The sequence below is a fragment of the Panulirus ornatus genome, chromosome 49 (genome assembly GCF_036320965.1).
Source record: "Panulirus ornatus isolate Po-2019 chromosome 49, ASM3632096v1, whole genome shotgun sequence".
NCBI lineage: Eukaryota > Metazoa > Arthropoda > Malacostraca > Decapoda > Palinuridae > Panulirus > Panulirus ornatus.
The window spans coordinates 5,389,973-5,405,653 of NC_092272.1; the positions used below are offsets into that span (position 1 = coordinate 5,389,973).

The 15,681-nt window shown below is 44.3% G+C and overlaps 1 protein-coding gene across 2 annotated transcripts in view; it reads left to right on the forward strand.

Moving 5' to 3' along the window:
* The window catches only part of Np (serine protease notopleural), an 82,886-nt gene that overhangs the window by 23,829 nt on the left and 43,376 nt on the right, over window positions 1-15,681 (forward strand). The window contains exon 2 of one of the 2 annotated variants that reach the window (XM_071690890.1): window positions 3,605-3,730. The exons of the other annotated variant lie outside the window; for it this stretch is intronic. The gene's annotated coding sequence lies outside the window, so the exon portion shown is untranslated. The remainder of the gene's footprint in view (window positions 1-3,604; window positions 3,731-15,681) is intronic. 2 annotated transcript variants of the gene reach the window in all.

Here is a 15,681-nt window from a genome sequence, read left to right on the forward strand (position 1 = left end):
GAGTGACTGGTGGTGTTGGCAGTGATAGGTGCAGGGTTTTGTGATGGGAGAGAGTGACTGGTGGTGTTGGCAGTGATAGGTGCAGGGTTTTGTGATGGGAGAGAGTGACTGGTGGTGTTGGCAGTGATAGGTGCAGGGTTTTGTGATGGGAGAGAGTGACTGGTGGTGTTGGCAGTGATAGGTGCAGGGTTTTGTGATGGGAGAGAGTGACTGGTGGTGTTGGCAGTGATAGGTGCAGGGTTTTGTGATGGGAGAGAGTGACTGGTGGTGTTGGCAGTGATAGGTGCAGCGTTTTGTGATGGGAGAGAGTGACTGGTGGTGTTGGCAGTGACTGGTTGGCCTTTATAGACTGGTTGTACCTTTAGATCTACTGAAGTTGTCTGTTGTATATCTTCTTCCTCCGAAAATCTACAAATGTGATTGAAATAACTCAAACTATTGAAACAGTGGCGTTTGGAAACCTTAACTAAAGATGCCATAAACGTCCTTGAGGATTTTTAGTTCGACCAGATGACCCTAATTCTTTTCTTAGCGGACAAGTTACAGAATAACTGACTTTTGTTCCTTGAATTCACCGACAGAGTTGGCTTGCACCTCTCTCATACCCGCGGTCCATACAATTTCCGGAGATTACCCAAATGATAATCAACTGGAAATCACTAAGTTTATTGGTATCCCGTATCCTGTATTACCCTAGGAATCTTGAACATAACAGAGGATTATTGTGTTGGAAACTTGCCAAATAATCCATTGTGACTTGACCTTCAGGAGAGAGACGAATCATAGGCAATTGTCAGCCTTTTTTGGACCTTGGTGGATCAAGGTTACCCTGGAAGAGGATCTCACCTTGTTCATGTAACTGAGTGGATTGTGTTCTGAGGTGAGGATGTGGATACAAATATTTACAGATACGACCAGAACATTAGAGAATCGATAGCAAGATGAAGGAAGATGTCCAATGAAATCTAGACATGAACTGTGGGATAGTTTGTATAGATAGAGATAATGATATAGATATAAAATAGCTTGATACATATTGGTACGTGTACATATTTTCACGGATAGGACGACAGAGAAAGACAGCTTAGAAGAAATATAGCGATCGCGCACTCACACACACACACACACACACATATATATATATATATATATTTCCCTGGGGATAGGGGAGAAAGAATACTTCCCACGTATTCCCTGCGTGTCGTAGAAGGCGACTAAAAGGGGAGGGAGCGGGGGGCTGGAAATCCTCCCCTCTCGTTTTTTTTTAATTTTCCAAAAGAAGGAACAGAGAATTGGGCCAGGTGAGGGTATTCCCTCAAAGGCCCAGTCCTCTGTTCTTAACGCTACCTCGCTAATGCGGGAAATGGCGAATAGTTTGAAAGAAGAAAAGAAAGATATATATATATATATATATATATATATATATATATATATATATATATATATATAGAGAGAGAGAGAGAGAGAGAGAGAGAGAGAGAGAGGTTATTACGGGCATGGCAATAACAGTTTTCCCAGAGCCATAACTCCTGGCGGCGGTGGCTCGGCAGTTTGAGAGGTCGGACTGGTGACTTATTTTGCGGTTTTGTTGTTCATTGGCGACACCACTGCCAGATGTACGAAGCATTTAATTTTCAATGGGGTACATGGGAGCAATCGGAGCAGTTATGAAATGCAAAGTAGAGAATTTAGTGCGCTGTAGCCTGAAATCTTCCTATATTGATATCATGAGATAATGCTTTAGCCTTTGTTTTCCGTAATTTGTGTCTAATAAACAATACCCGCTACTTCTGAACTGGATTTTGTGGTAGGATGATAAGTCGGTTGCTGGTGCCTTGCTAGACATGACATACTATTGTTATGAATAGTCGAACAGCTGAAAAGGAAGCTGCGATTGCATTTATTGTAGAATTGATAAAATCGCTATTAGTGTCAGTGTTACTGTATCTTTTCTTTGGTGACATTTCTAACTCCCAAGCGATTAAGATACTCCTAATGGTACACGTTCATGATTCATACCTCTTACACAACTCGGGAGAAGGTGTCGTAGGTAAGCAATATTTCCTGGCGACATTTTCGTCGATTTTCCTCTTTTGTTAAAGGATGATTTTAAGAAGTTATTAGTCGAGGTTGGACACCAGAAATAACCCCATTTTACCGCTAGGGTGGCGGGGCTAGGCTGCCACAGATCGTTTCTTTTGTTTCACCAACCTGTTATGGTCTGGTGGAACGCCCTGACGTGGGAATATATTCAACTGTGCCTTTAGTTTGCTTGTATGATTTAAAATTCAATATATAACGTGATGTCACCTATCATCATACATCAGGGTATATCATATGATGCAGGAACGTACCGTAAGATATGATTACAATATAATGGTAGAATATGATCACATATATGATTAATTTGAAGTATATTAGATAAATCATCATAAACTACGTATGATTATTTGCACGTAACTTCAAAATACCGGGGAGAAAGTATTACTGAGCAATATTTAAAAAAGGAGTCAATCTGGCTCTGTAGATGGTAGTGATTTCAATTCCATCATAAATAGGTTTCCAACCCCGTCATTCCGCGGTGACGCTTCTGAAAACGAAGCTGTGTCCTCATTCCCTAACCCCAACTATATATATATATATATATATATATATATATATATATATATATATATATATATATATATATATATATATATATATATATATATTACTGAATTACTGATATCAATCATTTTCTTTTTTTAAAAGTATTTGTCGTAAGCACAAAGACTATGAAAACTGCAAATCTGAAAATCACAGATATCTCAAAGATAAGCTTCTCATAAGTTTTGCCTCAGATGATATAAGCTTTCCATGAACTTACTCTTCGATAAAAAAGCTTCACTTGAGCTTAGTCATAGATAAGTTTCCCAAAAGCTTAGTGTCAGATATGTTAAGCCTCCCATGAACTTAGTCACACATGAGGTAAGCTTCCCATAAGCTTAGACTCACACAAGATAAGCTTCCCACGAGAACATCGTAACACGGTGACCTGAGTAGCGGCGCATGTGGTATATAACTATTTTAGGCCAAACCCAATACTCCTTAACTAAAGGAACCGTAAAGTCGATTTTCTTCGAGAAGTGATTACCAGGGTCGCATCTATCGTAACGACTCCCTCCCCCCCACTCCTACCCCATTCCCATGCCCTCCCAAAAAAGTTTAAAGAGCGTGGTCGTCATCATCGTCATCGTCTGTCATTATGATCCTCCTGGTCGTCATCATCTCTACACGGATGCTGAGCGGCGTGGAATGCGAGTCCAACGCGGACCAGCGAAGTCTCGGGTCGACGATGGGGCGAGCGTGGGAAGATCGGGGTTGTCTGCCCTTGTTGTGGAAAGTAGATCATCGAGAGATGTGTGTGTGTGTGTGTGTGTGTGTGTGTGTGTGTGTGTGTGTGTGTGTGTGTGCCAAAGACTGAACGCGCTGGGATGTGGAAATATATCCTCAGAGAGAAAAACCAATTTTGAGAATGAATGTAGCACATGCCATAATCTTGATAAATATAAGAGAAATTAACCCATTTTTACGTTTTTAAAATCTATCTTTTTATCTTTTCCAGGTAAGAGGCCGCCGCCCCCGACCCTCACTACCTTACCAGTGTCTGGAGGATTTATTGTAGAGACAGCAGCACCAGGTAGTTCCCCATGGGGCAAGAACCATCAACATAAGATGACCATTCGAACAGGTAGTGTTGGTTACAAGTCTTGACCTTGGCTTCCCTGTGCCGTACGAGGCCACGGTGTTGTGGCATCACTAACAACAGTGTAGTGTACAGTTAGCCATTTCTTTTTGTATTGTAGTCTTTCTATCCATTTATATCTCTTCCACGAGTGATCTGTGATATATCTTACACGAATGACGTGTCGTATGTCTTACACGAATGATCTATGGCGTGAATTCGACTTGTTTTGTGAATATTAAGTCACAACATGATGCGTTTGTGATCTGGTACCCTCAGAGAACCAGACAGGTTCACTTTTCACAAATTATTGTGTCTGTCATGTCCTCTTCTCACGGCAGGAGAAGGATTTGAGTATATTGCTGTAAAAGGTATCGAGGATTTTTGGCATTTATAAAGAGTAAAGTTGATATTCAAGTAGGTGTGATGCCAGTAGACATGTACGCCAGTAAGAGTGGACGCCAAGCGGAGTATATGTCACGAATATGATAATCGTCTTCTAGTTGACAGAATTTGTAGATCACGAACATGAAACGGCTTAACATTTAGATAAAAAGAATACATGTAGAAGTAGAGCAGCACCCATGGAAGTAGAAAAATGCCCTTAGAAGCAGGAAGGCACCTGCAGAAGTAGAAAAAACACCTGTGGAAGTAGAGAAACACCTGTGGAAGTAGAGGCAATGTACGAGAGAAGACAACTCTGTTTACCATGCTAGGTGGCTGGCTAGTTGGCGGGCGACTGGAAGGAAAATTGGCTGACGATTTGGTTGGCTAGCAGAGTGGCTGGCTGGCTGGTAGCCTGGATGGTAATTGGCTGACTGGCTGGCTATTTGATTGGTTAACTGACTGGCTGGTTGCTAGTTAGTTGGCTGATTGGCCGTCTAGCTGGATGGCTGGTTAGCTAGTTAGCTGACTGGCTGGTTGGCTAGCTAGTTGGATGGCTGGCTGGTTGGTTTGATTAGCTGGTTAGCTGGCTGGTTGGCTAAGTGGCTAGTTAGCTAGCTGGCTGGTTGGCTGACTGACTGGCTGGTTAACTAACTGGTTAGCTGGCTGGTTGATTAGCTGGTTGGCTGACTGACTGGCTGCTTAAATAACTGGTTGGCTGGCTGGTAAATGAACAGGTTGACTGACTGACTGGTTAACTAGCTGGTTGGCTGGCTGGTTAATTAGCAGGTTGGCTGACTGAGTGACTGGTTAACTAGCTGGTTAGCTGACTGAGTGACTAGTTAACTAGCTGGTTAGCTGGTTGGCTGACTGGCTGGTTGGCGGCGCGGTTGGTCTGGCTGACCCGGGTACAGTTAGCCGTGTTGGTCCCGTTACTCCGACAGACTGACGCGATCCCGCAACCCACACCTGGTCCCCCCCCCCCCCCCCCCCACACACACACACACACACACACACACACACCCCTTGCTACCCTACCCTTAGCCCTCGACTCTACCCTGAGGGCTCCCTGTTCTACCCTTAGTCCTATACTCTACCCCTTAGTCCTCTTCTCTACCCTTAGAGTTCTGCTCTACCCTTAGAACTCTACCTTCAATTCTCTGTTGTACCGTAAGGGCTCCTTGTCCCACCCTTAGTGCTCTACGCTACCCTTAGCGCTCGCTATACGAGTCATAATGCTCGCTATTTTAGCCATATTTCGCTACTCATGCCATAATGCTCGCAACTTTAGCAATAATACTAGATAATTAAACCATAATGCTCGCCACTGTGACTATGATTCCCTTAACTCTAGCCATATTTTGCTAATTAAGCCATCATGCTCGCCATTGTGGCTATGATTCCCTTAATTCTAGCAATATTTTGCTAATTAAGCCATCATGCTCCCCATTGTGGCTATGATTCCCTTAATTCTAGCCATATTTTGCTAATGAAGCCATTATGCTCGCCACTGTGACCATGATACCCATAACTCTAGCCATATTTTGCTATTTAAGCCATCATGCCCGCTACTCAGTCCATAATACTCGCTCCTCATAAAGCTTGGGGACCTCATCACGATGTTATGAGCCAAGGAAAGACTGATCCTATGAGAAACATCCAAACGTCTGAAGGTAAAAGACTTTTATTATGTGAGATGATGGATGGATGGGTGGCCATAACGTGCCTCACCCATAATGCTGAACTCCAAATCCTGAACAAGAGCTTTATAGATATCCATACTTCACCTCGTTTTTCTCTACGTAGAAAACTGGTTTTATAAAGTGGGCCAGAACGTTGCTGGAGGGCACGACGTTTTCTCTGGGAAGGCTCTCGTCTCCTCCCTCTCCTAACAACGTGATTACGAGGACCGGAAATTCCTTACGTGTAGTGAAAAGAAAAAAATGTAGAGGAGGAGGTGGTGATGTGGGGGGGTCGGGGGTGGCAGTGGGTTGTTGTGGGGGGGGGACCCTGGGCTCTTGAGATGTAGGTCAAGTAAACCAGACACCTCCCCCCTCCAACCCCGGTCCTAGTGAGGCCAGGGGTACAGTGGGTGAGGCAGAGGGGTGGGGGAAGCGAGAGAGAGAGAGAGAGAGAGAGAGAGAGAGAGAGAGAGAGAGAGAGAGAGAGAGAGAGAGAGAGAGAGAGAGAGAGAGAGAGAGAGAGAAGGGGTGGGTAAGTAGGTGGGGGGAAGTGGGGCGAGTTTTACTGTGGGAAAGGATGGGATGGGGTGTTTCATAAGGGAGGGAGGGTGGGTGGGGTGAATGATGGGAGAGGCAGGAAGATGGAGAGATGGGAAAGAGGAGACAGATGGAAGGTAAAGAGGTTACAGCGTCTGTATGCCATCGTGTGTGTGCGTGTGTGTGTGTGTGTGTGTGTGTGTGTGTGTGTGTGTGTGTGTGTGTGTGTGTCTGTAATCTTCCGTCATGCATTCGTACACGTCCATATTTTAGGTCAACAGTGAGGTGGCTTCTCTTTTCCTACACTGTACCACTGGAGTATCACACCCTCTCTATGAAATGACGTGAAGTTCACCTTTTAGGTCATCCATTCGTAGAGATTTAGAAGGTAACAGTATCTTGATAGAGAGAGAGACACGAAGATTGCTTATAATCTTAAATATGACGTGTTTAATTTCATTTTTTTGTAGGTTATAACATGTATATGTGATATGACGTGTTTAATTTCATTTTTTTTGTAGGTTATAACATGTATAAGTTATATGGATGATGTAAAGAATGTATTATTGAAACAGTGATAGAGAGACTGAAGGATAAGATATGATCGATTAAGATAGTTTAAAAGATAGCATGCGAAATGCGAGAAACTGCTTTCTTATTTTAAGATATTTTTTTCGGTTTTGGAGGGATGGCCTAATATCTCTGAGAAGTATTTCTGAATTTGTTTGTACGTATATGGTTGACTTCATCATCAGAATGGCAAGTGAGAACAAGGTTTAATTAAGATATATATACTGGAAATAAGAAAGAAGGAATCGAACTGTTGGAAGGAAGAGATGAAGGAAGTAGGAAGAAATATCGACCTGTAGGAAAGAAGAGATGAAGGAAATAGGAAGAATTATAAACCGAAATATACCAACCGAATCAAAACATAAGAGCATCGAGGTTAATTGATCGTATCATAAGCAGTATAAGAAACGATAGAGTACGAAAGTAGGAAGTAAGGGACATCAACGACAGAAAGAAACAAAACAAGAGAGCATCAGAGTACGAGAACAGTGGCAGCAAGCCATGGCACCAAGACTACGGACATTCCAGATGCTGTCGGGTGTATAAGGAGGGAGGGAGGTCCTAGGCGCCGCCGCCGGTGTTTCTGGCCACACGTCCGTTTGGTCGACCCAGCACCGCTGAGTCAGCCCGGCTTATCGTTCCACTGGTGGCGACTGTGGGAAAGGTGAGGTCAGAGCCTCTACCTCCCTCCCTCCCTCCCTCCTCCTCAGCAGGTAGAGTCAGTGCTGTCACCGTCGACCTGACGAGGTGTCGAAGAAGTGTCACTGAGGTCGAGTCAGTAGCCCAGGTCTACCCACAAGCTGATTAACTCCTCCCGTTTGCATCCACCTTGTGAGATGCTTCCTGTTTACTGCACACAGACACGCCTGTGGTTGGGTCTGGTGTCTGTGTCACACGCTCGTACGGATACGTCATGCCACATTGGCTCTTAATCAGGATTGACGTGTATGTGTGTGTGTGTGTGTGTGTGTGTGTGTGTGTGTGTGTGTGTGACCGGTTCTCTTCAGGTTCAAAGCAAGTTATGATGAAGAGTACATTGCTGCTTAAGATCTACGTGTGGCACGAATTTTAGACTCTCATTTCTAGGGAGGAAATAACACGAGTGGTTGCCATTGCCTTATATTCAAGTGTTTTAGACAATGAAGGTATTAATCTTAGCCTCTCCATTGTTGTGGTACCAGAACTGGAGTTACTTAAAGGAGGGGGGGGGGGAGGGGAGGAGAGGGCTTTACGCTCGGCTGCTTCCAGGTCATGTCAGACGTCGTTTGCTGGAAGTCTGGAACGGAAGCGTTACGAAGGGGTTAACACTATTTGTACATCATCACGTGCACCTGATGCTTGATGGTGTACACGTGGATGGTGTGTGTGTGTGTGTGTGTGTGTGTGTGTGTGTGTGTTCCTTGAGTTTACAGTATGAACGTCTGTCATGAACACAGTGCACGTCATGAGGCTTGACGGAAGGTGTCATGCACAGAGATCGCAGGGTAAACAGGGATGATGGAGAGGTTAGGGTCAGTAGGTCAGTGAAGCGAGGAATTGAGAGGTTTTGGTCATACGAAGGTTTGGTCGCGAGGAAGGCTTGGGATTGACAGTGGAGGAGGTTGGATGGATGGTTGGTGGTGGTGTGGTGGTGGTGGAGGAAGTTGGTTGGTTGGTAGTGAGGTTGTGGAGGTGTAGGGAGAAAGCGGTACTGTGTGTGAACTTTCTTCACGTCAACAGCCAAGAATTTCCTTTCGCGAGGGAGGTTCTCAGGTGGAGGTGCCCTGGTGTGGCATGGTACCACTCCAGCCTACATGTCACCTCACTGCCTCTCATATGTATAAGTGGGTCTTTTACAATGAACCTGTATTTACACTGTAAGCAGTTACCTACAGCAATAAATCATTATTTACAATATAAACCTGAAAAGGTCATGATATTTATAAAACCGAATAGTTCCTCTTCGATTTCTAAATTTTCGTCCATGAAGAGGGGGTCCAGCCTCCCCAATTTTTGGCATTTCTCATCTGATATTTTCTTCAGTTTTTCTTTTCTCACTTGCGTATTAAGGAGGATCTGATTCTGTATCAGAAGGGAACGTTTCGTCCACTGGAATCCTTTGTTTGAAGGACATTTGATCGAGGACTGATCTCTACATAAAGGAATCCTTCCTTATTGATTCGCGTAGAAGAATCAGAATTCGTGCATCACCTTTTTTGAGTACGATCGAACGACCCTTGAACGCAACGTTACGACCCTTTAGTATGATGGTACGACCCTTGAACATGATGGCAAGACCCTTGGGTATGATAGTGTGATCTTTGATCTGACCCTTAAGGATTAGGATTATGGAAATTCAGATAACAGAAGAGGTTATCTGGTGGAGGACATCAATATGACCCCTAATTCCTTATCTATGTAGATGGAGACAAGATATCAAGCAAAGAGCTATTTCAAGAATTGAAATTTACCAGATAAAGACAATCAACGAAGGGAGAAAGAGGGAAGGAAGATGGATAATGAGCAATGAAACTGGGTGTAGGTAGGAGGAGAAAGAAGCAGTCATGTACTTCACACATTGGTCACGTCGTCTCCTCTATAAGGGACCCACCGCTGTTTGCTGATGATTCCTATGGTCTTTATTTAAGGCTCGGGTGTGTTTGTTGTTTGTGCGTCGGCCTGCGAGGATGTGTCGTCTGTGTTTAGAGAGAGTGTGAGCCTCGTTACCTTAAAAGGTACGGGACGTTTCTCTTTGCTAAACATGTTGATTGTTGAGCAAACATTGGAGCACGTTTTCTTCAAGTGGTGTAAAGAGAACAGGTAAATGGTATATCTACGCTAACAGAAGAGAGGACATTGATCTCGTGTAACCAAAAATGATAGTGATATTGGACAGACTAGGACGATGAATTGATATGAAGTTGACTATTTCTGTGCTTCCATGTTCTGCACATGCATTTACATTGTGTGTTTCGCGTATGTCACAGATTCGTCCAGTATAGTTCTATGTACTACTCACGATTCCTAAAAACATGGAGAAATTTTATTTAGAAAAAATTAAGTAGTATTTAATGCTAGTTGTGGAGATATAGAGGGGATGGTGAAGGCTTTGATATCGTGTTCGATCGAAAAAGATCAGACATATAAAAGTAAGGATCTCAAGATTATACAGATCTAAGTTGTACAAGAAACAGAAACGATTGTTGCTTCGTTCTACCAGACAGACCACTTTGTAGTCAGGTTAAACAGGAAAGAGAGGATAGGGCTTCGACCACACAACGGAACCCCAAAGCCCCGGTCGACCAGAAGGCACTTCCAGGAGGTTATGCCAGATCAGAGAGCACAAACTTTAGACTCAGAGGTCATAGTCAACCAGAAATCACGAAACTGAAGACATACTCGACCAGAAAACACGAACCTAAGGCCAGAACGCAAGAAAACATTCTACAGACCATATTCGACCAATGAAGACGTGAGAGACCATATCCAACCAGAAGACACGAACCCGTGATCCTTTTCCGATTAGAAAACAAACATGCTTCGAAACATGCTCCAGAACTTGTTTCAGGACATGCTTCAGGACGCGGTTCGCAACGTGCTTTGGAAGATGCTTCGCCACGCGCCACGGAAGGTGCTTCGGAACCCCGTGTTTTAAGATAATTACCGCCCTTCTGACAGACGCGAAAGTGCAAGTGGAATGGTTTATGACGTCTTCAGGCACAGGGTTCGATGACTGACATTCGTTTCCTGTTTCATGTAGAGTATCTGTATGTGAGTTGAGACATCTCTATGTGAAAGTGGCTAATGTTATGTGATAGTTCTTATTCTGTGTGACCGTAGCCATCCGTATGTGATAGGTACTATCTATGTGACGGTGGGTAACATTATGTGATGGACTGACATCCCATGTGACGGTGGGAAACATTATGTGATAGTTGCGATGCGACGTAACACTGGTTTATGTAATAGTTCCCATGTGAGAGCGTATCTATCGGGATGAGGGAATATATAATTTGTGACAATGGTTGTGTTTAATTTAGTATATGTATTTCATACCATCTGTTACTGAACGAAGATAGAGACAAGAAGATAAAACAGAACCCATATGTAAAGAAAAAGACGAAAATGTATAACAAGTGAAGAACAGGAATTGCAAGACGAGATTCAAAGGTAAACAGATGATGTTCCGCATCTGACCTCGTCACTGTCAGCAGAACAAGGAACACATCGTTTGGTTCTGCATGTCCGTGGTTGAATGACGGGTGCTGGCCGGCCTCCCTCCCTCCCTGGGGTCATTCCCCCTCGTTCATTAGGGGTCATCAGAGGTCAGTACTGTAGGTGGTAGAAGGGCGTATAGAAATATAAATCGATCTCATGGATGGTTAGAGGTCAATCAAGGTTGTTTTCATTTGTTATTACAGCCAGTCAGAGGTCACGGAGGAATATCAAAGCTATTTCATTCAAGTTATAGTTTTAAGCTTTTTAGCTTTAATATCTTACTACTTGTGGTTAGCTGTTGCGAGAGACGTATTTTGACCTCGAACAAGGCGTTCACACACGATAAACATCTTCAAAAGGTTAATAGGTTGTTGGAGTTTAAGCATATCAACTGCCAGGGTCATTAAGGCTATCAATGTCAACTTATAACCACCGGTCAACACTCTTTCTCAACACCTTCTTCAGGTGTTCAAGAAACCACATAAGCCCTCACGGCGTCCATGGCTCTTGAAACCACTCGCTTGTAAGGTGGCTGTTTGGGTTAACAGGACTGTCATCTGACAGTGTCATTACGATCGTCAAAATGAAGTTAAAACCACCAGTTAAACAATGTTATTAACACTTTTCTTCACGTAATCCAGGTGACAGTTAGACGAGGTACATTATTACTATAAATATGGCTCTTAAAACCTCGGGAACTTGTGTTTCTTAAGCCGTGGCAAGTGATGGAACAGCCACCATAGGCCGAGGTCAGCTAAAAGCCCCACATACTGACCCAGGCTGTGACCTCACGTATACACCTAACCTTCCCTCCGCCCTCAGGGTCACACTCCGACCTCACGTGTGAAAGGATTTTAAAAATCCTAAAAGAATTGCGTTCTTGTGGGAGACGGATACACGTTAATCCGGGTCGATGTCGTCACTGGTATAAACTTCAGGGGTAAGATGGTTCAACCTATATGTGCGTCTGTGTTTGATCTGGAAAAGGGTCATTATTGACTGAAAGCGATGGCCCATTATCCCACCTTTTTGATCTAGGACAAAGACTTTGGCTTAAGAATAGCTGTGTGTGTGTGTGCTTGAGTCGCCTTGTATGCAACTCTTCTGGCCAAGGGAAGATGTATTAAGGTCTGCAAATAATGGCATTGTTCTCTATGCAAATCCACCAAACGTTTTCCGAAGTAAGAAACGAGTAATATATATATATATATATATATATATATATATATATATATATATATATATATATATATATATATATATATATATATCATCCCTATAAATTCCACCCCTACCCACTTAAACAAAAGTAAAGGCAACCCTTTCAAACGAACCATTGTGGTAACTGAAATTTAATTGTTAGTTACAGACCAAACCATAAAAGTGTAGAATGAAATTGGATGAGGTTTCACGTAATAGGGAATTCACCTTTCCCCCTCACGTAATGGGTAACAGATCTTCCTCTCACATTACACGTAACAAACATTCCTTTCCCACAATAGGTAACAGACCTTCCTCAATTCTTGTTAAACCATACGTAAAACACTTCGACTTTCTCTCGTGTTTTTTTTGGCAAGTCTCTCTTGAAATAGGCAAAGTTTCGCCTATTGCCCAAATAGGTGATCAGTTGAAGCGGAGAGAGACGGAGATCTTCTTAAACAACGCTAGTTTTGACCCGTACTTACCAGTCTTGTCGTTGGGGGCAAGACAGTCTCATGCATGATTGTAAACAATGGTCCGCCATCAGTACTGAGGGTAAGAACCGTCTATATTTGTAGGGCTTTAAGACCCAGAATCTTATAAGTCACTAACGCCTTTTCAACCTTAATTGGACTCTGACCTTACGTCTTGCTGATCTTGAACTGAGTGTTTATGATTATTTTTCAAGGAAAGTTACGGGTTCTACAGCTGACCTCTGACCTCCTCATTCCACCACTCGAACTCCTAAGCCATCTGACCCGTTGCACCAGAGGCCCCACCGTTACCTGAGCTAACCAGAACTTTAGAATTAGGGATGAGTAGTGTGAGGTGTGTGTGTGTGTGTGTGTGTGTGTGTGTGTGTCGGCTGGCGAGGGGGTGTGTTAACACCTGCGGTCTCAGGTTCTGTTAGTCAGTTCCCCAACACTGGAGACATCATTACACACGCTACTGCAGTGCCAGGGAAAAGATAGCTAAACAGTTAGACAGATAGCTAGATAGATACACCGATGGGCAGTTAGAAGGTAGATAGATATATAGATAGACAGTTAGATAGATGGATAGACAGTTAGATAGATGGATAGACAGCAAGATAGTACACAGATAGACAGTTAGATGGATAGACAGCTAGACAGATACACAGATAGGCAGTTAGAGAGATAGATAGATAGCTAGATAGATACACAGATAGACAGTTAGACAGATGGATAGACAGCTTGATATATACACAGGTAGACAGTTAGACAGATTTCCATTGGGGGCCCTATAGCCATAGTTTAATTCAGACATTAATGACCCCACTAGGCCAATGGATCGCCAAGCATACTTTGACCCCTCACTTTCTTGTGGGCTAACGGAAAGCCAATGACCTTCCTACATTTGATACCTAAATAGAATGACGTAACATGACAATAAATGTGCGTAAGCACACAGTGATTGGAATCTTTATATCTAGCTGGTTTAACACTACTAACATAATCATTATGCATGGGTCCGCGAACGTATACTTAATATTAGATATCTAACTCCTTCACAGTGTCAGAAATAATGTGGCATGCATCCTAACATGAATGTTAATGGTAAATAAACATCCTAATTCTCAGTTGCACGGGGCTCCCTGTTCTCTGGTGCTGAAAGTTCACCTGAGTGTGTAACACATGGCCTTTGCTGGATTTTTCGTAGCTGGATGGCAGTGTGTGGGTGCGTCTGGCCAAGCAATGGCCCCCCACGACCTCCAGGTCAGGTCAGCCCGTCCGTGCTCGCGTTTCCTACAACAGCGTTAAGCCAGTCACGTCAGAAGCATGTCCTCAATATTCACACACGCTGCATGGGACACATCAGCTGCTTTCCACGCCTCTTGTGCTGCCATGTTGGAATCGAATTTATCAGTGTCTCTCGTAGACACATTATTGGCTCCTTACCCTCACAGTGGGCAAGCCATACACACTGTATAAAGACACCTTTTGTAACAAATCAAGGTGTTAGCGGACCTGGAAAGTTTGGAGATTTTTTTCTGAATATTTTAGATTGAAAAATACGTCTTGTCCACAACACAATATGAACAGAAAATCGCGTTCGCGTACGAAAATCCGGATATCGTTCGCGTAAAAAAAGAAAAAGAATCCAACTTCAACGTCTGCGCTTCCCTGGGGTCAAGGCGAACGGGTTTGGTCGGTTTTGGCGTTCTTAAGGTAAAGTTTTAGAAGAGATATAGCCGAACGAGTCGTTACCCAGATCAGGAGGGAGAACGCGTTTTGCAGGTTGAGAGAGAGAGAGAGAGAGAGAGAGAGAGAGAGAGAGAGAGAGAGAGAGAGAGAGAGAGAGAGAGAGAGAGAGAGAGAGATATTAACATACCAGGGCGTCTCAAAAGCCCGGATTCAGGAGTTCGTGTTGGCGGTACGTAATGCTGGAGGTAAGATAAGGGGAAGAAAGGATGCAAATTCGGATGAATATGGGCGCTCCCACAGTAAATAGGTAAACGAGAAGACGGAGGACATAGATGATACTGCTGGGGTGAATGTAGGGCCAGAGTACACACACACAAACACACACACACACACACACACACACACACACACACAGGAGCCTTCGTCAGTGTGGGTCATTTCCTTATACTTCGATGTGAACCACGTCATGAAGGCGGTGGAGCTCTGCTCTCTCTCTCTCTCTCTCTCTCTCTCTCTCTCTCTCTCTCTCTCTCTCTCTCTCTCCTGAGCTGGGGACCACGTGAGAGGAAGAGAGAGAGGGAGAGAGAGAGAGGGGGGGGGGGGGTCGGGGGTCAGGTCAGTGACCCCAAGCTGCAGCAGGTACACATACCATGGGTTTAACCAGCACCTCCCACCCTTCCTTCCTTTCCTTCCGCCCTACCCCACCAGCCTGGAAGGGGTAAGGTCAAGGGTCATGCCCTCATAACCCCCCCCCACTCCCTCAAGGGTCGTACTGTTAGGTCAAGGATCGTACCGTCGTGCTCAAGGATCGCACCGTCGTGCTCAAGGATCGTATCATCGTGCTCAAGGATCGTACCGTCGTGCTCAAGGATCGCACCGTCGTGCTCAAGGATCGTACCATCGTGCTCAAGGATCGTACCGTCGTGCTCAAGGATCGTACCGTCGTGCTCAAGGATCGTACCGTCGTGCTCAAGGGTTGTACCGTCGTGCTCAAGGATCGTACCATCGTGCTCAATAATCGTACCGTCGTGCTCAAGCGTCGTACCGTCGTGCTCAATAATCGTACCGTCGTGCTCAAGCGTCGTACCGTCGTGCTCAAGGATCGTACCGTCGTGCTCAAGGATCGCACCGTCGTGCTCAAGGATCGTACCATCGTGCTCAAGGATCGTACCGTCGTGCTCAAGGATCGTACCGTCGTGCTCAAGGGTTGTACCGTCGTGCT